The 6,197-nt window shown below is 42.2% G+C and overlaps 1 protein-coding gene across 5 annotated transcripts in view; it reads right to left on the minus strand.

Annotated features, from left to right (window-relative positions):
- The window catches only part of hectd1 (HECT domain containing 1), a 42,122-nt gene extending 40,682 nt beyond the window's left edge, over positions 1-1,440 (minus strand). For 4 of the 5 annotated variants that reach the window (XM_031745845.2, XM_031745849.2, XM_031745847.2 and 1 more), the window contains exon 1: positions 1,250-1,440. The gene's annotated coding sequence lies outside the window, so the exon portion shown is untranslated. Of the gene's footprint in view, positions 1-1,077; positions 1,205-1,249 lie in introns of those variants that run through there. The other variant, XM_031745846.2, reaches the window with a different exon arrangement.
- Between the last annotated feature and the right edge of the window lie 4,757 nt (positions 1,441-6,197).

Here is a 6,197-nt window from a genome sequence, read left to right on the forward strand (position 1 = left end):
AAAAAGAAAACTAATTTAACACCAACACATACTGGAGAACACACACCTGTAAAACTTAGTTAAATTATCTAATCACAAAAAACTACTTTCGCGTAGAGTGTACCAACTGATTTTGTTGAAACCATCTAGCCGAAACATAGCTTTTCCAATGAGGAGTGGATACCTGAGACAAGGTTAAAAGAATGTAAGCGCTCCATAAAGCATTTCTTAAACCTGAAAGACAGAAATTAAAATATGGACATTTATTACTCAGTAATTCGGCAAAGTTCGCTTAATATGATTGAAACCTACAGAACAGCTGTCACGCTCACAATATTGTGAAACAGTTACGGTACACCAACCTAATAAAAGTTACACATCACAAAACAGTTACACAGCAAACTGGTAAGAGAAGTGACCATTAGGTAAATAAAACAAAACAATAATATAAAAACAAATGTTGATGTAGTAACACAAGAAATCAACATTTAAATGTTCCCATGTTGAACTCAAACTTTTATACTTTATATTTACACAATGTTATAAAGTCGGGCAAAGAAAGCTTTGTTATGACTAATGGAAAACAAACACGTTCAGCCATATCCGAGAGAGCTAATCGTATGACCGCAGTTTTTATTATTTGACGAGCCATACGGAGCCTAATTATTCACACAAATCAACTTAAGAGGACATAGAACAGCTATGTTATTGGAAGCGATAAGCCTTAGAGTTAGCTGTCCAGTCGGGTACATACAGTTTTATAGTCGGGTGAGTAGCTTTACTTCCAGATTCGCTAATGTAAAGCATCGGCCGATGTCAGGCCGATAAACCGAAATAAAGCTTAAAAAATCTCCATAATCCCCCAACCTCAGACTCAGCCGCTTTCAATTAAGTCATACAATTGTTTGTCCCTCAATATAAAAGTAATTTCATGTACCGAAACCCGGAAAGCCGGCTAATGTTAGCCGATTAGATGGCCTTAGCACCACGTTAGCTTCCAAAAACAAGCAGACTTTAACAACAAAAAAGCTTTTTCCCTACTAACAACTGAAGCGTCTTGTCCCCCCAAAAAATTTTAACCATTAAAATAATTTATACCTGTATTTTATGCTTGCTTTGCCAACCAACTATACATGCGGCCTCGGACTTCTAAAGGAAACCACCGGACTCGAGTTCCAAGAGAGCCGAGAGGCCACGGTGAAACAGCGGACACAAAACTCAAGCGACAACGGCCTCGATCTTCAGGTCACCAGCAGAACGATTCACTCACCGTTTTTGCTCTTTTTGACAAAGAGACGATCGACAGGTGTATGAATAATTCTTCTGGGACAAATACAGGGTACAGAGCCGTTTGTGCCGGGAGTTACGTCAAGGTGCTCCCATTTCTTCTCAACGAGTCTTAAGAGGTCAGAGTGGACGGCGGCCCGCAAAACACAGCAGACCGGACTGAAATGGAGAGCTGAGGCGATTGAGCCCGCTGCCTTCAGAGGTCGCCATCTGCCTCGGAAATGCCAATGTTCAAAAGCTATTCGCTTCATTTTTATCATTAATATTTTTAATTATTCACAATAAGTGTATATATTACGACTTATAAATCACAAGCTCTCACATAAATATCATTAAAAAATAATAGATAACACACTGAATATTAGCGCGGCGAGGATTTTAATTTACAGATGTCCCAAAACAGCTCCCACATCTCCCTTAAAGTTGAATGTATACTTATGTAGTATGTAGTAGTGATGGTAAATTTGATTCTTTTTACTGAATCGAGTTTTAATGAGTCGCTCACCAAAGTGAATCGGGTTTTTTGAGTCATTTGATTCACTGAGTCAGTTGACCAGAGAGTGCAAAAAATGTACATTTTCACTCAAACTTAATTTCTTTTCTCTTTTCATGTATATCCTACTGCTAAGATGAGTGATTCTAAAAGAAAACAACTATTTTATAGAGCAAAAAAGAGCAAAAAAATTTCTAAAGGGAACATTTATTTTGTTTATTTTTATTTTATTAGTATTTTCCTTAAATGTGTCAAATATATATTTTCTCATCTAAATGTCCACTGAGCTGTGAGCCAGGGGGCGGTAATGCGCCTTAACATTGGTTGCCAACCAAGAAGAAGAAGAAGCTGTGAGCCAGGAGGGAGGGGGTGAGTGAGTGAGTGAGTGATTCGTTCGCTCTATGATTCAGCACAGGAGGGAGGGGGTTAGTGAGTCCTGAGTGATTCGCTTACGTTTACGATTCAGCACAGGAGGGAGGGGGTTAGTGAGTCCTGAGTGATTCGCTGGCTCTATGATTCAGCACAGGAGGGAGGGGGGTTAGTGAGTCAGTGAGTGATTCGTTCACTCTACGATTCAGCACAGGAGGGAGGGGTTAGTGAGTCCTGAGTGATTCGCTGGCTCTATGATTCAGCACAGGAGGGAGGGGGTAAGCGAGTCCTGAGTGATTTGCTTACCCTACGATTCAGCACAGGAAAGGAGGGGGTGAGTAGCTCAAATGTGCTGTTAGCATGTTAGCAGAGCGATGCTACTGTGAACCAAGGAGCTATTGTCTTGATGTGAGCTTCTACTCAGGGTTTTTTCTTCCAGTTCAGAGCAGAAATGTTTTTGTTAAGATACTGGATGTTGTGTTTTTCTCAACAATTTTAATTATAAGCTAGATATGTTGCTGCTAACAGCAACAGGGATGAGTCAGTGAGTCAGTTGGGCTTGTGAATCATGATTCATGAGTCAGTAAAGTGATTCTCGAGTATTGAACGATTCGTTCATGATTCGCGCATCACTAGTATGTAGAGCCAAGGCGTAGCATGTGCAAGTGGCCGTTTGCTAGTGTCCCTGCATCAAACAGCCATGTGTAGTTAGATTACTAGAGGTACACATCACGTTACCCATAGGTTATGAGGTAGGGTTTCAGAAGGGTTTGCAGTTACAACTTAACTAAGGTGTAGATGCAGTAGCGGTTTTTGATACGGGCGACACGGGCGGTTGCCCGGGGCGGCATCGTGGTGGGGGGCGGCATCACGGGCATCGGCAAAAAAAAAAAAAAAATTGCTCGTACTCATGCCGCCCTGACATCAGCCAGCGCATATTGGGAAAGTCGTAGGCACCGATCGGTTTTCTATCGCCTATTTGCTGGGAGTAAGGGTGCCCTCCGTTTGCGAGGTGCGCCTGCTGCTTGCGGCACAGGGAGGAGAGGGCGGGGCGGCGGGGGATTCTCTGGCTGGCTGGAGCAGCTTCTAATAACCAACTCACAAAAAAAACCAAAATGAAAACAAAACAACAAACACGAAAACACCAGGCATTATGATACAGACTTATAATTTGCAACGATGTTTTTTCGAAATTCTATACGTGAAAAGTGAGCGCGAGAGCCCTCGGTGCGCCTGCTCTCTGCTGAAGTCAAAGTAAACTTTATTGTCATCTCCGCTACATACAGTCCAATATATAGAGAGACGAGACGACGAGGCTCCAGTTACAGCAGTGCAAGTAAACAAACAATAAATATAAGAAGAGTAAGAAAATAAATATACACTTTAGGACTAGGGGTAAAGGGATCAATAACAATTTATAATTTACAGTTTGATGATTTAAAGTCTCACACACAATCTGTCGAAAGGGGAGGGGGGCCGGCTGCTTCCAAATAGAGCACATTTCATTCATAATGTTGTAAATCCAAGCCCATTATGTATTCATGATTTGAATCCTGGGTTGTGTGAAATCCCAGAAATACACCTTAGACAAAGTGAATCGGTGAACTAAGGTGTAGGTCTATTAGGTTATGTCATGGCGATCCTCGAGTTGGGGGATTTGTACTGGAGTGGAAAATTAAAACCAATGGAAGATGGACAAGAAAAGTTCAAAGCCATCAGGTGCTCAGTTTAGAAAAAATAGAAAAGAAGAGAAGGAGAAATGAGCAAAAGATACAGGTAAGCAGATGTGTCATTGGATAATGGCAGGTCATCCTGAAACAATCAGAATCAGAATACTTTATTAATCCCTAAGGAAATAATGTGGGTTACAGATGCTCCAAGAAGAAATGGTAAAAATAGTAACAGTAACAGACTAAATTCCAAACAATACATTATGTTACAGATTTTAATATTAATTAGTCAGTGTCAATTGTTGATTTGTCCTTTCTGACTGTATGACAAATTATGATAGCTGTTTGGTAGCCGTTTGCATACAATGCATACTCTCTCTCTCTTCATATGTGTGTGTGTGTGTTTCTCTGGCGAAATTCAGTATGGTTCCGACAACAGTTTTATGTTAATGTATAATCCTTAATATGTTTTATGTGCGTGTGCGTGTGTGTGTGTGTGTGTGGGGGGGGGCGCCAGAGGGCGTGTTCGCCCGGGGCGCCAAACAGGCTAGGACCGCCACTGTGTAGATGTAATGCAGAAGTATAAATATATAAAAGTAAAGCAGAAGTAAAGGTAGAAAAGTAAAAGTAAATATATAAAAGTAAGTATAAATATTTATAGGTATTCTAGGTGTTAGGACCAATATATTTTCCTATATTTTCCAAAGTTTGTTCATAACAAACACCATGCTGTTCACAAGTTCACATGGCAACAGATCTGCGGCCATATGTCTTGGACACTTAAAAAGAGCTTCTACACTGTCAACTGATCACCACCTGGTGGTGAATTGGATCAGATGGCAGGGGAAGATGCTAGCCAGACATGGCATACTGAAACGTATAGTGAGCAAGCATTGGGGACATCTGGCAGTCCTCCAGATCTTCAATTCCCACCTCTGACAAGACTTCGATTGCATTCTGAGGGAGGGTGGGGACAGTGAGTCTGAGTGGACCATGTTCCACACCTCTATTGTTGAGGCAACTGCAAAATGCTGTGACTGCAAGGTCATTGGTGCCTGTTGTGGCAGTAATCACAGAAGTTGAAGGAGGCTATCAGGTTGAAAAAGACGTCTTATCAGGCTTGGTTAGCCTGTGGGACTCCAGAAGTAGCTAACAGACCAGCAGGTCAAGTGGAGTGTGGCTGACCTAAAAACTCTGGTGTGGGAGGAGTTGGTGAGACCACTGAACAAGACTTTTGGTCTCAAAGCGGTGGTGGGATTTCACTGACCTCAACTGAGGACATAGGTAAGGCAGTGGAAGGAACACTTAGGGCAGGGGTCTGCAACCTTTTACACCCAAAGAGCCATTTGGACCTGGTTTCCACGCAAAAGAAAACACTGGGAGCCGCAAATACTTTTTGACATCTAAAATGAAGATAACACTGTATATATTGTTTTTTATCTTTATGCTTTGTGTGAACAACTAAGGTGTGCTGCTTATGAAATCCATGAAGTGCTACAGAGAAAATTAAATTATATTTATGTAATCAACACATTTTGAACTCTTAAAGAAATATAAGAAAAGGAAAGACACCAACCTGAACTAGAATGATCCATGTAGCAAACAAAAACTGTCAGCCGCCACCCTTATATCGGAGGGACTTTCGCACTGGAGAGGGTGGCTGAGACTTTCATCCTTTCATCACAGGATGACTTTCATCACAGGACGAAACACCTTGCTACCATCCTTGCACCTCTCGTGGGGAACACCCCACACCACATCAAGAACTCCACCGACTTCACCGACAAGGTCCAGAAACTTACCCTGGATCCAGATGAAACCATGGTGTCCTTTGATGTAGTCTCTCTCTTCACTTGCATACCCACCACAGAAACAGTGGAGACTGTCAGAAAACGACTACAAGAAGACAGCTCCTTGGAAGACAGGACCAACTTCACACCCGATCAGATCTGCACACTGTTAGACCTCTGCCTTACCACAACTTACTTCAAATACAACGAAGGCTTCTACAGACAAAAACATGGCTGTGCCATGGGCTCCCCCGTGTCACCTATTGTAGCCAACCTTTACATGGAGGAAGTGGAAAGGAAGGCTCTTGGCTCTTTCAAAGGAAGAGCACCCAGCCACTGGTACAGATATGTAGATGACACCTGGGTCAAAATCAAGACACAAGAAGTGGAATCCTTCACTGCACACATTAACGCTGTGGATAAAAACATCAAGTTCACTAGGGAAGACACAAAGGATAACTGTTTGCCTTTCCTGGACTGCGCCGTGCACATTGAAGAGAATGGCAACCTCAACATCGAAGTTTACCGGAAGCCCACACACACGGACCAGTACCTCCTCTTTGACTCCCATCACCCTCTGGAACACAAACTTGGAGTAATTAGGACCCT

Source organism: Oreochromis aureus, linkage group 19, assembly GCF_013358895.1.
Source record: "Oreochromis aureus strain Israel breed Guangdong linkage group 19, ZZ_aureus, whole genome shotgun sequence".
Classification (NCBI taxonomy): domain Eukaryota; kingdom Metazoa; phylum Chordata; class Actinopteri; order Cichliformes; family Cichlidae; genus Oreochromis; species Oreochromis aureus.